Here is a 17,993-nt window from a genome sequence, read left to right as displayed (position 1 = left end):
CTGGGGCACACCCTCCCCTCAGCACAGGAGCTGCCATTCCCCTTGATTCAGCAGGGAGCATGCCCCTGGACACTCCCTAGGGAGAGCGAGCTGCCCCCCTCCCCACACACACTTTTCCTGCCGTCTCCACCCACCAGTGGGGAAGAGCCCCCAGGTCAATCTGCCCCGCTCCCTACTGTGTCACAACCTGTCTCCTGGTTGTTTGGCTGTACAGTGCCAAAGTGGGTGTGGAAATATCTTTTATTCGACCAACTTCTGTTGGTGAGAGACACATGCCTTCCAGCTTACACACAGCTCTTCTTCACGTCTGGGAAAGGTACTCAATGTCACAGCTAAATACAAGGTATGTCAGCCGGGTCTGAATGAGCTCTCCCCTGACATCTAATGATGGACTGGGGGAGAAGATGTCAGGAACTAACCTTGTTTGCGTAGACACACCGGCTCTGTCTAGGTGTGCAGCGTGATGGAACTGCTTTGCCCAAATGATCACTTTTGGCTGGTTTTAGATTGCAAGTCACTTTGTTATTGGGAGCAGGGGTAATAAGGTGTTGTTATCCTTGTGTGAATCAAGGGGAGCAGAACTTGGCATGCCCTGATTGAGGGGCTCACCCGCAACTGAACTGCACTCCCTAAGCAGGGGTTGGGGTGCCAAAGCCAAGAGGAGATGAGAAAGGGTAAGAGTAGGTGTTTCTGCTTGGGGGTGTGGTTGCTGCATAAGGGTCCTAGACACTATTTGACCCTTCCCCTCTCCACTGTTCAATGACAGAGCTGATTAAGACTCAATTGAGAGTCTTTTGTTGTGGATCACGAGAGCTGAAATCACTGATAACCAGGTCTAAGCATTAGCTCTGCTCTGGGACAGGATCTCTGGTAAAAGAGACTGTCCTAGTGTGAGGCTCCCCCACTAAGTGCTGAAATCACTGAGAGCAGTGTTAAGCGGTGGGACCTCAAGATCTTCCAGAGGTTGCAGCAGAGAGGGCAGTGATGGAGTGAGTGATGGCGGAGTGGCCGACAGCAGAGCGAGCGGCTGACAGTGGAGTGAACAGTTGACTGAGCGGCTGAGGGTGGAGTGAGTGGCTGACCAAGGAGCAAGCAGTGGCGGAGTGAGCGGCCAATGAAGCAGCTGACAGCAGAGCGAGCAGCTGATGGTGGAGCGGAAGCTGAGGCATTGCTCGCTGCTTCCCCTCTCCTCCCCGGGGTGGGAGGTGAACTCCTCGCTCTAGGTCTTCGCTGACCAAGGACAACTGTGAGTGGGGTGTGGTGGGGGGAGAGGGAAGTGGCAGGGTAAAGGGACTTTTGTTTGTTGAACTTTCACACTGCAAGGTGAGAGATTGAGGAAAAGGACACTGCCCAGTGTACTCTGGAGTGGGTGTTTTGTTCATGGTTATATGTTTTCAAATCATGCTTGTGACATATGACAGGTCCCTGGGGCAGGTTCGTGGGGATGAGATTGTAAAGTTTCTCTTGGAGCTGTTTGGGAAGGATTTAATGACCTCCTCTAAGCACTGGGTGAACTGTGGCCGGGCTGGTAGAGGGGGTGGTGCTGCAGTGCTGTGGGCTGAGTGGTTAACCCAAGCGTCCCAGCTGACGGTGCTCCAGGTGCGGGCCCAGGGATCCCTCCCATGTGGGCGGCTGTCTGGCCGGTAGCGCTGTCCTGGCAGCTGGCGCGCTTGTGAAGGGTTTCTCTGCCAGGGCACATGCTGTGCCGGCGGGGGTGGGGCTGGCAGGGTGGCCAGGGAGGGGTCTGTCGCTGCTGCCAAGCAGCCAGAGCTGAGGCACCACCAGCCAGTAGCACAGCGGGGCAGGGCCGGGGGCGAGGAGGCGGAGTTGGCGCTGCCAGGCACGCGTGGGCCCATGTCTGCCGAGCTGGGGAGCCTGTTTCTGTCCCAGCGGCTCCCGGAGGCCGCAGTTGGGCCGAGCCCCTGTGCTCGGAGCTGTACAGCTCTGTGTAATGCTGCACAGCGTGGTGCCACGGCGTCACTGGCCTATGCAGTGCAGCACCCACCCGCCAGCCGGGGCCGGGGCTCTTAGGAATCCAGAGACATTTTAAATCCATGAACTGCCCCACTGCTCCCAGCATGGAGGGAGGTGACAGAGCTGCCACATGGGTCGATGGGAAGCTCTCCTAGAACTTGGCGCTCTGGTTGCTGCGAGGACAGCGTGGGGTGGGAAGGTGCCAAGAAAGGGGACGCTGTCAGAAGTAGCCCCCCTGTATGGGAGCGGTTGAGGGTCTGTCAGGTGCTTGCTCCGACAGCACGGTGTGGAGTGGTCAAAGCCAAGCAAAATGACATTGGCCCAGCTGTTGCTCTGAGGACTTTCCACTTCCCTCTTGTTATTTTGAAAAGTTTGCAAAGTTTAAGTGTTGGCAACCAGCTCGTGGCTGAGTGCAGAGCTCTCTGGGTTCCATGTCTATTGCTAATGCTGCAGCAGATGTCTGCACTGGCCCTGCACGTCCCAGGGCACTGACTGCCCGATGCTCAGAGCTGGCAATGCTTGGTCACACGCCCGGGATTTGTCTGGTTCCCTGTGGTCTCTCCAGGTGTTTGCGGAGAAGGGGCGGCCCGTATAAAACAGAACCTGCGAGTGACCTCACCCGCTGGCGACTGAGCAATGAAGAAGGGCGGCAGAGTTGGCGCTACCTGGAGGCTGGCGAGGCACGTGAGCGAGAGCAGAGCGGGCTGGAGGCTCACTGCCTAGGCTTGGACACGGTGAGTGGCTGATTTTCACTCGCAGCACAGTGTTTGACAAGGCTGGGAAAGGGGCACCCACCTGAACCCCATGCTCGTATGGCCGGCTGTAATTCCCCTATTGCTGCCATTGTCTCCTGCCCCCAAATGCTGAGTTGTTGTCTCTGAAGCAAGGCTTCTTTTCAGTGACTCTCTTGGATTCACATGCTTGCTAATTCCACCGGGCAGGCACAGGTGGTGCTGGCATCAGGGGCAGAATTCACAACCTCATGCCAACCTGGTTGTATTTGTTACTGGAGAAGAGGGGAGGTGTCACAGCCCCCTGCCTGGAGCCCTGGAATCTGGCCCCTGAAAAAGGGAGCGGGGGGGGACGGGGGACGGGGACTGTTTACACTGCTCCCTGCCTGCCTGCGGACCCACGCTGGGCTAGGCAGGCCTGTTCCTCTCTGCGGATTACACTGCTCTACAGCCAAAATGCTTCTGAAATAAATGTAGTCAAACGTTACTAATTCTGGGTCACTGAGAACGAAAATGATGCTTAAAATTGTTGATTGGCTCTAGTTTTCAAGATATGCTATTGGGTCAGTATATACGACTCTTGACTTGGGAATGGCCGAGGATAAGTGAGTTATAAAGGGAAGGGATCTCAATTTAAACCAGAAATGACTAAAATACATCTTTGACTGGATCTATGAATAAATCTATGACTGGGTTTGGACAGTACTTGCTTTTTAGGCAAAACAATGAATGATGCAATCTGAAGCTGGTATTGCGTCATACATGATATGAATTGCATCATGTTATTCCTAGAAGTCATGGATGATGCAATCATAACGAAGCTTACATCACTCTGCTGAACAAATTGCCCTATATCAGCTCTAGAAATCATACAGTGTCGTGGTCTCTTATTTGTCAGTGTTTAATTTTGCAAAGGGACACATTTCTGTTTAGCCAAAGTGAGCAGAGATGCCTAGTACTTGTGTGAACAGTGCACATAACTTCTGCTATGTTTGTGGTGAAGTGACTTTTGCATCACAAAAGCGCAGTATAACCACTATGGTTAAGAAAGCCTATCACCTTTATTTTGGCTGCAAAATTGGAGATCAGGACAAGAGGTGGGCCCCACACATATGCTGCAACACTTGTGCAACAAATCTTCGCCAGTGGTTGAACAGGAAAAGGAAATCTATGCCTTTTGCAGTGCCAATGATTTGGAGAGAGCAACAGATCATACCAGCAATTGTTACTTCTGCATGGTGCCTCCAGTTGGGAAAGGTGTGTCAAAGAAGAAAAAGTGGACCGTGCATTATCCAAACATTCCATCAGCTATATGCCCAGTACCCCACAAGGAAGGACTGCCGGTTCCTGATGCACCAGAATCATTCTCACTTGAGTCAGACAAGGAAGAGGAAGAGGATGAAACTTCTGGTCCTGAACCATCAATGTCACAGCACCCAAATTTTCTCCCATCCTCCTCCTCTGAATAACACCTCATAACACAAGGTGAACTGAATGACCTTGTCAGGGATTTGGAACTACCCAAGAGTAAGGCAGAGCTGTTGGGCTCCAGACTACCGCAGTGGAATCTCCTGGCAGGTGATGTTAGGGTTTCCATGTTCCGTGACCCTCAAAAGGATCTTGTCCCATTCTTCTTCATGGAAGGTGATCTTGTAGCCTGCAACAACATCGATGGTGTGATGGCAGCCCTCAACATCGTTCATGATCCAGATGAGTGGAGACTGTTCATTGATTCATCGAAGACGAGTCTTAAAGCTGTTTTACTGCATAATGGTAGTGTTTTGCCATCGATTCCAGTTGGTCATGCAGTCCATATGAAGGAAACCTATGACAACATGAAACAACTTTTGAGGTGCATAAACTATGACCAACATCAGCGGCAGCTTTGTGGCGATTTGAAGGTTGTTGCTCTCTTGCTTGGTCTGCAGACTGGATACACAAAGTACTGCTGTTTTCTCTGCGAATGGGATAGTCGTGCAAGAGATTCCCACTACATCAAGAAAGATTGGCCACTCCGACAATCATTGGAGCCTGGGAGGAAAAGTGTTCAGCATCCACCACTTGTTGAATCAAGGAAGATTTTGTTACCACCCTTACACATCAAGCTGGGTCTGATGAAGAACTTTGTCAAGGCCATTGACAAAACACAAGCAGCTTTCAAGTACCTCCATGGAAAATTTCCAAGGTTAAGTGAAGCTAAGATAAAGGAAGGTGTCTTTGTTGGTCCTCAGATTCGTGAACTTCTTCGAGATGATGCATTTGACCATGCACTGCGTGGCAAGGAAAAGACGGCATGGAAAGCCTTCCAGTTAGTGGCAATACATTTTCTTGGAAACAACAAGGCAGACAACTACAGGTTGTTGGTGGAAAACCTCCTCAAGGCATACAAAAGCCTTGGTTGCAACATGTCACTAAAGATACATTTTTTGCACTCTCATCTAGATTTTTTTCCACCAAACTGCGGAGCAGTGAGCGACGAGCACGGCGAGCGATTTCACCAGGACATTGCAACAATGGAGAAACGCTATCAGGGCAAATGGAGCCCATCAATGCTTGCAGACTATTGCTGGACAGTGACAAGAGATGCTCCATTTAATGAATACAAGAGACAAGCCAAGAAGCGCCGAGTAGACACTGAATAGGACTAAACTATGTACATAATAGTTTTTTGCCTTTTGTTTCATAATACATTTTATTTATATAACCCTTTTGCTGATTTTTAAAGTGTTACATAAACAGGACAGGTGAAATATTATCATGTAAAGCAACCATAAACACATGAAAAGACCTAGGTTTACAATTTATGATTAAAACTCTATCTACACAATATACATAGACATTAAATGTAAAAACTTAAATATCTTAGAAACAGTAGCCAAGCAGTTGTTTTAATTGTCATATTTGAATTCAGCACATCAAAATACATAATAAATAGCACATTTTATCTCTGAAGCAGACGACTTCTCAAAAATTGGAGACCAGTGTTATGCACTGAATGACTCAGAAGGTGCTTCAAGGCAGCAAGTGTCCTGCTTGTATTCACACTCCTCTGCTCCCCTCCCATACCCTCTTCATCCCTATGCATGCTCTGCACAGTCGCTCTGTGCTGGATTTGGTGTCTGGTTGCTGGCGTTGCTACTAAGTATTGTGTGAAAGGCCAGTGCAGTGCAGGCCATGGGGGAGGTACACATACCCTGATTACCCGTGGGACTGCAGTGCCGCCATATCCCACAGCACAAGGCACTTGATTCTACTGGTGTCTTGGCCGCTGGCCATTCCTTGTGCGCGAGCTGGAGCAATGCTCTTTTAATTTGTGTCTGTCCCTGCTCCTCTTCCTTTCTTTGCAGAGTAAGTTCTTCAAGGCCTTGCCCCAGGCCTGCACAGCCAGGAAGCAGCGCTGAATGGGATGAAGTTTTACTCTGGCCTGCAGGCGGAGGATGGGCACTGGGCCGGTGACTGCGGGGGGCCCCTCATCCTGCTGCCAGGTACGGTGGATGAAATGGCTGCGCCATGTGCTCTGAGCGGCAGCACCTCCGCACAGAGTTACCTGCGTAGGGATGGGATAGCGGGTGCCAAGCAGGGTCCGGCAGCGTGGCCAGGGTCTATGGGGTCCGTGGCGCTTGCTCTTTGCTTAGCTGTCTGGGGATGATTCAGGGTCGGGCGCTGTCGCAGGCCTGGGCAGGGCAGCGTCTTGTCATTCCCCAGCACACTGGGTGCTGAACCTTAATGGCCGATCGTTTCCCCAAACAGTGACCTAGGAAATGCCCCGGTTGCATTGCACTACAGTTAATCCCCAGTGAACGTGTCTTTAATAATGAGCTGACGTCTGTTGTGAAGCACCAAGAACTACCCAGCCAGTTAAATCCCCCGTCTGGTTTTGCCGAATGGGGGCGGGGTCCTTTGGTGCAGTTCTGACCCCCACAGCCTGTTCCATCGCGGGGGCTGAAGCCGGGGATGCTAGGGAAGGTCATGTGGTTGTTACAGTCTGATGTGCATTCTGTCTGGACGGCCCTGATGACACTTTTGGGTTCCAGCAGATGACGACCTTGGAGCCATTTAGCTTGGGGTTGTAGCTGCTCCCTGTTAGCTATACGTGCAGTGCTTACTTGGGACTCCCTAGCTACAGTGATTTCTCATGTCCTGTGCTGACCATGAACAGGACACATGCTTCTCTGAACCAACTAGAGTGTCTCTAGTCTGAAATCGGGGGGTGGTTTGGCCTAAAGGGCGGACTGTTTTGTCCAACAGGTTTCCTGATCACCTGCCATGTTGCCAAGATCCCGCTGCCAGAAGAGTACAGGAGGGAGATGGTGCGTTACCTGCGCTCGGTGCAGCTTCCGGATGGAGGCTGGGGCTTGTGAGTAGCAGAGAAGTTCCTTTCTCCTTATTCCTGCTGCATTTGGGCGGGTTGTGCGTTCCAGACCCAGTTGACCAGGGGAATGGTTCCTATCTGTCTGTCCCTGTACAAAACAGTCAGTGAAAACAGTATAGAAATCTCAGAAGCCCCTTGCAAGCACAAAAGCCAGTTCCATTCCTGAGATGTCTGCCTCGCGCGTTGTTATCTGCTCTGATACAGCCTTATATCTCAGACATTATTGCCAGACATTAGGTCCTGCTCCACCTGCTTTGTGCTTCCCCTCACTAGCCCTCCCCGGGTCATGGCATTCCTGGACGGCGCAGAGCTGCTGTAGCGGCTCGAGGTGTGTTAATGGGGTGGGCTGCTGGTCATTAAATACACTCGGGAAAGGAGGGCACAGAAACAAGGTGAGGGAAGCCTTCCAGCAGGCAGGGATGGACTGCCGGGAACATTGCTGGGGTGGTGTCAGGGCTGGTGTGCAGAGGCATTCTGGCCGTTATGTGCATTCTGTCTTGGCTTCACTGGAGAAGAGTGTCTTTCCCGTCTCTAGGAGGAGGGTCTGTGATCAGAGGCCTTGGTGAAAGGGAAAGCAATCATGGTAGAAACGTACGCCTGCACTGCCAGCTCTCCGCCATTGTCTAGGCAGGTTTCCCTATTCCAGCGGAGGTGAGGGGGACCCAGAGGAGCACTAGGAAACGAGGGAGAATGTTCAAAACTGGCTCATTTTCTGTGTCTCGCCTTCAACCTATTAAACAAAATCCCTGAAATCCCACCAGCCCCCAAGCTGGCCCCTGGGAGGGAAACACTCTGATTTCATTAGCAAATCAAGCCCCGCTTCATCGGCATTTCTGGGGTGACTTTAGCTCCGGCAGTGCCGCCGTACTGAATCACACAGCAACGCAACGGTGGGTGTTCGAAGTACTCGGCGTTGGCGTCATTCCGCCCCCCATTGCCTTGACGAGAGCACTTGCCTATGGCTTCAGCGGGGACAGGCTAGGCCATGGCTGAGTGCTTCTGAAGCTCCCCCGCAGCATCCAGAGCTTGGCCTGGTGCTCCCTTACATGTGGGAAGCGGCTCAGAGCTATGCTGAGAGCTGGAGCTGCAGGGCCGTGGAGGCCAGCACGTGGCGTGACCAGAGCCCTCCTTCACCATGGGGAGACCACTAGAGTGAGGGGCTGGGAGCATTTCGTTCCCTTTTCCCAGCAGCATGGCCCAGGGCGGTTGCTTTTCAGTTAGTTTGCTCAGTTAGCTCTAACCCCCTGGGTAGGTTTGCCCCAATAAAACCAGTCTCGGTTGATTGCACGAGCGCTCGGCCATGTCTGACTTCCCTGCTCTCTGTATGTGGCAGGCACGTGGAAGACAAATCGACAGTGTTTGGCACAGCGCTCAACTACACGTCCCTGAGGATCCTGGGGGTTGGGCCGGATGACCCGGACCTCGTGAGGGCTCGGATCAACCTCCACAGCAAAGGTCAGCATGTGGCTGGAGCTCTCCAGCATCCTGTCCTCCCCCCAGCAGCCATGGGGCTGGGACTGTTGAGAAGGGCTTGCCCAGCTCCGAAGGGGTGAGTGGTAGGCGAGGGGACATGCAGCCAGAGTGGCATGAGCCTTTGCAATGGCTTGTCCTTGGCTGTATGGCAGCATGTGCAGTTCGCACGTTAGTTTCTGCCCTGCCGCCCTTAGCTTCTCCCAGCGTGGCCTGGCTGTCGCAGCACGTGTGGCATGTCACAGCCCATGCTGCATCCTGCCGTGCCAGCACCCTGCCGCGCTTACCTTCTGGGGTGACGGTGAAACCTCAGCTCCTTCACTGCTTGCAAACGCTTCCCAGGTGTCGTTTCTGAATGGCTGTGTCTGTCGGTGTGTAGTGCCCGTTGTGTGCCCGCCACACCGGCTTGCCGCTCTGCAGGGTCCCTGGCCTGCCACACGACCAGACCAGACCAGGATTCAGGAGCCTCTGTTCATGCCCTGTCACATGGCAGGGTCCGTGTCCCTGGCCCCCGTGGCTGCCGTCAGAGCCCAGATGTGTGTCTGTCTCTCCATGGGGTGCTGTGGGAATCCCGTCCTGGGGGAAGTTTTGGCTGGCCGTCTTGAACGTTTACAGCTGGGAGGGAATGAACACGCTGTTCCCTGAGCTGTGGTAGGTGCTATTCTGTATCTGCAGAGTGTGTTGATTTTCAGTCCCAAGCCACAGCCCTGTCCCCTCAAGCAGCACCCAGCAGAGGGGTCTGATTTGAGAGCGCTGAGCCCTGCCCTTTGCAAATCAGACTTGGTGTCTCAGGCTGGGCACCTGACACTCCTAGGCCTGAAGGGGAGTTACGCCTTAGGGGCTGTCTTCTCCCTGCCCACTGGGCTCCGGGAGCCCTGCTGTGAATTGGAGTGGGGTGGAGTCCTGCACACAGGCCTCCAGCCAGAATTAAGCCCTCCCTACTGCATGAGCATGCTCCAGCTTGCTCCCCCCATTCTGGCCTGTGTGGGCCCTGGAGCCCCCCCCCTTCGGACTGTGTGCCCCCCCAGGCCGCATGGGGCCCCGGTGCCCCCCTCAGGTGCTCTGGCACTATCTGAAGGTGCTTTCTCCTCTTGTTAACTCTCCTTAGCAAAGGGTGCTGGGAGCAGCTCCCACATGGGCCCTGTCCCGGTGGCTGGTGTGGAACCACAGAGCGGGCCAGGCAGCGCTGCCCTCCGTCCCCGGTGCTGCTCTGCGTGCTCCGTGCTGTACTCCCCCTGGCTGCCAACGCCACCAGCCTGACACTTGCAGCTGTCTCATTGGTCTGCTCCCATGGCGCGCTAGTGAGCGGATGGCTAATCTCCCGCCTACTCCCTGCCAGGAGCTGTACGTCCAGGACTACTCCAGCATTGACTGGCCGGCCCAGAGGAATAACGTGGCTGCCAGCGATCTGTACACCCCGCACAGCTGGCTGCTCACACTCGCCAATGGTGAGTAGGCCACTGGCTGGGCCTGGCCAGGGCAGGGCGGGGGATAGTTAATGTGCTGGTTGTTTTCTGACCCCACTGCCGTGAGTTGCTGGCGGAGTTGAGAGTCCCTGAGGCTCTCGCCCTGCTCCCCCCAGAGCCCTGGCCAGCTGGGGAAGGGATGGGGGGAGCTCTCTGGGGCTCGGGGCCAGGCCCTGCTCACACAGGAGTTGGGACCAGGCAGCTGGTAAGAGTTTCCTTATTGTGTCTCTCTTGTTCCCGTCTCAGCCATCCTGAACGTGTACGAAGCCCACCACAGCGCCCAGCTGAGGCAGCGAGACATTGCGGAGCTGTACGACCACATCAAGGCTGAAGACAGATTCACCAAGGCCATCAGCATTGGCCTGGTAGGCTGCTCGTTACCGTTCCCAACGAATCAATGGAGCTGGCTCCAATTCCTGCCCAGGTGCGGGAGAGACCGGCCTGGGACTCCCCAGCTCTGCACAGATGCCCTGCTGCTGGCACGTAACCATAGCAACCAGCAATCCAGGCAGGCTCAGGGCCTGCTGTGCTGGGCGCTGCACACAGGAGAGTTCATGGCGGATGACAAGGGCATGAGCAGGCTGGCGGGAGAGGAGAGCGTGAGCAACCGCTTGGACATTGTACAGTGGCAGTGGAGGCTGGGCGTGCCAGATGCCCCCCTCTGCAGAGTCTTTGCTGGGGACAGCTGGGAGGTGTGGAGTCAGCTGGGGGAAGGCCGTGGCTGGAGAGTGATCTCCTGCCCTGTGATGGGGAACGGACATGGGGATGCCAAGGGGTCCGTTCTGTGACCAGAGCCCCATGTAGACGTGCTCGCTCTCCTGCAGACAGCCCCCAGCCTGGGGTTTGCTCTGGGGCTGGTCACGAGGTCAGGTCATGCTGTGCAGGCCCAAGCCGAACACCACTGCGCTCTGCAGGGGAGTGACGCCTTCTCTCTCGGCAGATTTCCAAGACCATTAACATGCTGGTTCGCTGGTACGTGGATGGGGAGAGCTCTCCAGCCTTCCAGGAGCATGTCTCCAGGATCCCTGATTACCTCTGGTAAGGCCAGGCCCATGAACCTCCCTAGTCCTGGAGACAGCGCAGGGCTCAGCTAGAGAGAGCCACTCTGCCCCGCGCGGGAGTCCCCAGCCCCTAGCAGGGAACCTGCTGCCCAGACCTGCCATGGGGGACCCCGCTCTGCCCCCAGGGCCACCACGCTGCGTAGGCCCCACGAGCAGGGAGCTCTGTGCAGGGGACATGCGAACGGGGGGGTCTTGCACTGATCAGCAGCCAGCTCCAGACACTGGCTCCTTATTAGTGAGTCCCACTCACTCCAGTTCTCCCAGGCAGGCTGGGAAGGGGCAGGCCAGGGCCCCCGGGGAACCTGCTGCAAGGCTGCCGCTGAAGCTCAGTACTCCGTGCCCCAGCAGCAGTGTTAGATGCCTGGGGGCTGCGGGAGGTTGGGGACAGCACCACGCTCCCCAGGCTGCTGCAGTGATGTGCTCTCTCTCCACGCAGGCTGGGACTCGACGGCATGAAGATGCAGGTAAGGCGCTGTGGCCCTGGCAGTGATCGCAGGGACCCTGGGCACCCTCTCGCTGCTGCTGAGGCAGCTCGCAGGGCTGGGCAGGGACCCCTCACCCGGGGACTGAGCGCGTACTGCAAAGGGGGTCTCGCCAGGCTGCTCTGCCTCGGGGGATCTGCCACCCCTGCAATGTCTCCCTTTCCTGCCGGGCTGTTAATAGTCATAGGACCAGCCCTGGCCCAGCTGTGCGGCTCACAGCAGCAGCTTCTCCCGTCCCTGCTCCTCCTCCTGGCAGAGGGTAGAAGGGGTTGATATCAGGAGCAGTGTGTGTCAGTGCTCTCGGGCAGCTGCTTCCCCTGCACCTCTGGGGGGTGCTCTGCACCCGCCATCCCGTGCCCAGCCCCTTCGCTCCGGCCTTCCGCCTCTGGGGTGGAGCCTAGGGGAGGAGTCCCGTCCTGTCCTGTCTCTGCTGTGCGGTTCTGGCCCTACGTTAGCGGACAGCCCCTCTGCTACCTGCGCTGGGGGCTAGAACCGAGCACTAACGGCTGCTTGGCCCCTGCTGAGTGTCCAGCAAGGAAAGGGGCTGCGTGCTGCTCCCCCATGCCCTGGCCACGCAGGCCTGCTTCTCTGTCCCACTTCCTGCAGCTCAGTGTCTCCCAGACAAACCTGCCTCTCCTGGGACAGCGGTGCATCCCCCCGAGACACAGCTCTGCCACCTCCCTCCTCCCCCGCCCCACGGCTCCCCTTGCCGCCCAGCCAGCCATTCGCACTGCTGTCTGTTTGTGCAAACATGGACTGTTCCTTGTGTCACGGCCTGGCCCCGGCCGGCAGAGCACTCACAGACCCGCCATGGAGGCGGTCTAGTAGTGCAGTGCTCCACCAAGACCTCCTCCCAGCCTTCATTTCCTTGGGGCTTGAGTACCACACCTGCCCTCTCTGGGGGCTGCCCCACGGCCCAGCAGGGCCCACATGGTGCTGCCCAAGCCCCCCATGTGCCTGGAGCCCCGTCGGCCCATCCCAGTCCCCTCCGTGTGCTTCCCTCTGGGTTCAGGATCCATGGCCAAACTGCCCTCGTTTTGAACCCCTCGGTGGGCTTGCTGCAGCTTCTCTCCCCTTCCCTCCGGCTTCCTCTGCTGTGCGAGAGCCGAGTCCCTGCAGCTCCTGCCCTCTGGGCCAGCCTTGCTGGCTCTGCCTCGCTTCACGTCTCAGCTTCACGACCCCCGCCCCATCCCGTCCCGTCCCTACGGTTCGCGCTCTGCACGCTGCTATGGGCTCTCTCTTGTTTCCAGTCGCTGTGTGTGGGATGCAGCTTGCAGCCTAGGGTGCTGTACACACCAACACTGGATTGGGTGAGGTGCCCGGAGCCATCCTGCACTGGGTCCATGAGGGGCTTGCAGGATCAGACCCTAAAATAGCTTTGGAGGGAAATTCTAACCTCATCCTCCGAACTAAAAACCCCCTAACCCTGCTCCTGCTGCCCGTTTCTGCCCCAGTGTGTTCCCTGAGGCTGCAGCCCTCCCTGTGCACAGGGCCCATTGGTGCAGTGTGGCGGTGCCTGTGCTGCGTGACTGCACCCAGCCAGTGTGCCCTATAGCCTTCTCTGTCTACACGGCCATTGGTACAGCGTGGTGGCACCTGCAGGCAGCATGGCCCGTAGGGGTGGGTGGGAAGCCTGGGGCGGATTGAAAAGCTGCTTCTCATTGCACACTCTTCTGTTCCAGGGCATCAACGGATCCCAGCTCTGGGACACAGTGTTTGCCGTCCAAGCCTTCCTGGAGGTAATGTTTGCTGTTGTGCCAGCCTGCTGGGCTGCCCCCCAAGGGACGTGGGTCTCAGACAGGCACCATCCTGCACTTTCCTCGGTGCCATGGCTCTTGGCCTGCTCCTACAGTGTACGCTCAACAGCAACACTAGAGAGAGGCTTCGACAGCCTCGGGTGTCAAGAGCAGACAGAGCTGTGACGATCGTCGAGTCTGACCCCCTGCAGAGCACAGGCCAGAGAATGTCCCCCTGAGCTCCCTGCGCTGAGCCGGTAACTGGTGGTGCAGCCAGAGCGCAGCTCTTAGAGAGAGCCCTGCAGGCTTGCGATCCCAGCGCGCTCCGAATGCAGGCTAAGGGGCAGAACAGCTAGTGCCCCGTAGCGTTGGGTGGATGCACCTGTGTACAAAGGCAGGTGTGTGCAGGTTTGCAGGTGGACTGGCCTTTGAACGCTGGGTGCGAGGTGTCACTGGAGGAAGGCTAGAATGGCACGGGGCTCTGCACATGTCCCCTGTAGTAACACCCGGAGATGAGCAGCACTGTCACGCCGCTTGGGAACCTGCACTTGGCCAGCTGCAGGCGTGGAGCTGGCAGGCGCGTAGGGAATAGCCGCTATAGCTGTTCCATAGCATGTGGCATGCTGCCAGTGATGGCCCCTGAAAATACTGTCCTAACCCCCGTCAGGTGCAGGCACGTGGCCCCACGGTACTGGTGGGTAGGCGCTGAAATGCACATGGGCAGGGACCAAGGAGAGTTCCTGTTACCTCTTCCCCGCATACGCTGTGTTCGCTTTGGGATACTGGTACGAAGATGGGCCATATCGCACCTGCCGTGGTAAAACCTGCCCAGAGCCCAGCGCTGCTCGGAGCCAGCAGCAGTGTTGGAATATAGAGACTGGGGTTTGACCGCTCTGAGCGAGCGATGGAGATGTGTTGCTTGGTGTAGCTCCAGCATCGGGCACTGCGATGCTGCTCCGCCAGTCGTTCAGAGCCTGAGAGTTCCTGTTCCTCGCTGTACCAGCCAGTGCGAGACGAGCCACCCCAGTGCAGATCTCGGGTGCCCCGGAGTCCCTGGCTGGCCAAAGTGCTGTATTTGATTCTTACCAGGGAGAGACCGTGCCTGGCACAGATTCCAGGAGATCTCTTCTAATTTGTGTGATGAAGTGGGACTGTTCTTAATGTTTCCTCTGAATACTGTGTGGGTGCCTCAGTTTCCCCTATGCATTTCTTAAGTCTCTAGGGGGTGAGATTGTTGCAGAGAAAAGGGCCAATGCACATAAATTAAATGGCCAACACTCTATCTCCTGGCAACTACTGGCTGGAGCCCTTTCCCCCTGTAAGGAGATAGCTAAAGGTGTTGGAGAACAAAGAGATCAGGTGACCTCCTGGCCGGAGAAAGGAACAAAGCCCAGAGGAGGAGGGGCTGGAGGGCTGAGTTAGTTAGTTTTGGAGCTAGCTGGGGAGGAGGAGTGAGTGCAGACGTGGGTGTCTGGCTCACTGCCCCCCAGGATGGATGGACCCAGCTGAGGAGTCCTGTTCTCTGTACCTACAAGCTCTGTTTTAGACCACGTTCCTGTCATCTAATAAACCTCTGTTTTACTGGCTGGTTAAGAGTCACATCTGACTGCAAAGTGAGGGTTCAGGACCCTGTGGCTTCTCAAGGACCCCCGTAGGGCAGACTCGCTGTGGGAAGCGCACGGAGGGGCAGAGGATGCTGAATGCTCCAAAGATCAGACCGAGGAAGGTGGTAGCCGTGTGAGCTCCTTGCCCTGAAGACAGTCTGCTCACAGAGAGAAGACTTCACCAGAGTCCTGCCTGGCTTTGTAGGGAGCAGTTCCAGAGCATCGCCCGGGGACTCCTTGACAATTTGTTTTTCCTGAAGAACTAAACTGATCACAGAACTGAGCAGTGACGTCTCTTTATTTTGTGTGTCTGCCTCCTTGTCTAGGCTGGTGCTCAGAACGACCCGGCATTCGCTTCCTGTCTGAGACGGGCCCATGAGTTCCTCAAAATCAGCCAGGTGAGCACTGAGTTGGGGTCACAGATGTCGGGAGTCAGCATTGACTCTGGTAAGACTGCAGTGTCCTGCGTAGCTTCTCGGCATCCAGCCATGCAGCTCATCCCCTTCATGCGCTGTAGTCATAGGCGTGGGAACTAGGGGGATGGGGTGCTGCAGCACCCCGAGGTTTCACTGTGAAACGTTTGCTGGCGCTGTTAGAACGAAGTTAGCGTTATTTTGCAATTCTTGAGAATTCCAGAGATGTGCTGCACCCGTGTGGTGTGAGCAGGAATTGCATTTTTTCACATTGCATTTGAACACACAGGGTTTACAGTTTCGTTAGCTGGCTTTCAGCATCCAGCGCCACTGGCCGTGTTAGGAGATACAGAGGAAAGGGGTTTGGTACCAGAACACAGTAGGGAGAGAGGCCCAGAGTCTCAAAGGTATTGAGGTGTCTAACTCCATTTGGGGCTGGGGGTCAGAGCCCAGGGGCATTTTAAAGCAGCGTGGCAGGGAGGTGAATGCTGTGGGTCCCACGGGCTAGCTCAGCTCACGGGCTTTCGTTGTCTATCAAACGCACTAGTTTGCAGAGTCCTTTTTGTGAGCCCGTGTCGAATGTCTCTGGATCTGTAGGTTTCCTCCGTCTTACATTCCATGGGGCTTTTCTGTAGGGGCTGACCCAGCCAGGTTCTCTCTAGTTCCCCTGTTTCCAGAGCCCTGCCACTGTCCCACTGCAGCTCCGGTGAGAGTTCTCCCCACCCAGCTCTGGAGCCAGGGCTGCGAGTGCTGCAGGGCGCAGCGCGCTTGGCCTTGTGAAGCAGAGTGTGCCTCACCTCTCTCAGGGAGGGAGACCCGCCTGCCCTGGGACACAGCTGGCACATGGGCCTGGCTGACCCTGAGATTCCTGTGATGTCCCTGCACTGGTGCCGTTTCCCGGTGCTGCTCCACCGGCGCTAGAGGCAATGGGAGCACACGCGTGAACCTCCACTGGTGTTCTCACCACCGCATCATCCAGGCCTGTTCTGAGCAGGGCTGCCTGGCCCAGGGATCAGACCCCACAGCCGTCTGCTCTCAGGCTGCCCTGTCCCTGGTGCTGGACCCAGCGTGGCAGGGCAGTTTCATGGGAAGCTTGGTGCGGACCCATCCGCGGGGCCCTCTCTGGGCTCTGCGGGGGGTGAAGCACTGAAAACAAGTGGATGCACAGGGCCCTCTGCAGTCCGGCTAGGGGGAGAGCTCCAGGTGCCCTGTGTGCTGACACAGCCACCCCAGGGCAGCACTGGGGCGTACTGCAAAGGGTCAGCTGTGGAAGACCCTTCTGCTCATCCCCTCCCAGTGGTAGAGTCCAGGGCCAGCCTTGGCCCCAGCCTGATCCAGGGAGACGTGCCACGGACAAGCACCAATCCCAGCCTAGCCTCTGACGACCAGACTGTGGCAGCGCAGACAGGAGTGCTCTGCGGGCACGGCTGGCCTTGATCCCATGGCCATCGCCATAGCTGTGAGACCCCTGCCCTTTGCAGTGCTCTGCTCTTGCCGTGGGGCCTATGGGGCCTGCAGCCAGGCTGCACCTGCCGTTCCTCCTCACTGGCGCTCCTCGTATCTCCTGCAGATTCTGGATAACCCGCCCGACTACCAGAAGTACTATCGCCAGATGAGCAAGGTACAGCTGGCCACGGGCCTGGATTTCCCTGGGTTGATTCTCCCCTGTTGTTCCATGTTTGTTCCTCACATGTCCGGCTGCCCCTAGCTCTGGGCTGCTCGCGGGGCAGGGAACGAACCTTTTAGACTCAAAGTGGATCTATCCTGTGATAGTGTCAGAGGGAGGCTCTGGCCGCAGAGCGACTCTCTGGTGTCCGGAGGAGTCTGCGGCCGTGACTGAGATCCCAGGTGCCGAGGGGCTGGCAGTGAGACAGGCTCAGCTTGCTTGGAAGAAGGGCACGAGCTGGCGTTTACCTGGCAGTGCCCGGGGCATGGGAAGCAGAACAGCAGTTGGCTTGGTGTCTGCATATGGGGGCAGGGCTTGGCCAATACACATCGCATCAGCGGAGGAGGGGCTCTGTAAGCTGAGGCCAATGGCCGTGGGTCTGGGGTGGCCGTCAGGCCAGTTGCCATGGAAGGAGATGTGGCACAATCCCACTAAGGCCTGTTTGTGGTGGGGCTGGGCAGCGTTGATTTCTCCAGTATGGTATTTTTTGGTGGGGGAGGCAGCCTCACCTGGGTAATTATGAGGGTCCCGTGTAACAGGCAAAGTGCAGCCAGACACAGCGCGAGCTCCTGCCCCCAGGCTCTGCCACGGCACTGCCATCCTGGGCTGCAGCCCCTGCTGTGCCAGCTCTGGGCCCCACCTGCCCCAGGGCCTCCCGTTGCGCCCAGCTGCTCGGTGAATGTGTCTGGACACCTGCCCACAGCACGGGCTGGATTTCACCCACCACTGGCACTTTGCTTGGGGCCCAGACTTGGGTTTGGTTCCAGCCTCCAGCGTGAAAGCTATTGCAGTAGCTCCTGGTGCCACCTCGCTGTTAAGGAGAGACTCCCCTGTCTCCCCAACCTCCTGCTGGACTCAAAGTGGGGGATGGTTGCCAGCGTTCTCTCCCCATTTCGTGTGCACAAGCGGAGCTGTAATGCGGGGTTGGGTGAGGGGGCTCCACCTTCCCTTGGGCAGGGCAGAGCCTGGCGGGGGAGTTTCCCTTGCTCTCCCTGCTCCTGGGGCTGAGTGCTGGTGC

General features: G+C 56.7%; 1 pseudogene; it reads left to right on the top strand.

Annotated features, from left to right (window-relative positions):
• The first annotated feature begins 258 nt into the window (after nucleotides 1-258).
• Nucleotides 259-17,993, top strand: part of LOC135974209 (lanosterol synthase-like) — a 29,973-nt pseudogene continuing 12,238 nt past the window's right edge.

The sequence above is a fragment of the Chrysemys picta genome, chromosome 11 (genome assembly GCF_011386835.1).
Source record: "Chrysemys picta bellii isolate R12L10 chromosome 11, ASM1138683v2, whole genome shotgun sequence".
Taxonomy (NCBI): domain Eukaryota; kingdom Metazoa; phylum Chordata; order Testudines; family Emydidae; genus Chrysemys; species Chrysemys picta.
Note: the sequence above shows the minus strand (reverse complement) of the source record. Positions and strands in the feature narration are given on the sequence as shown.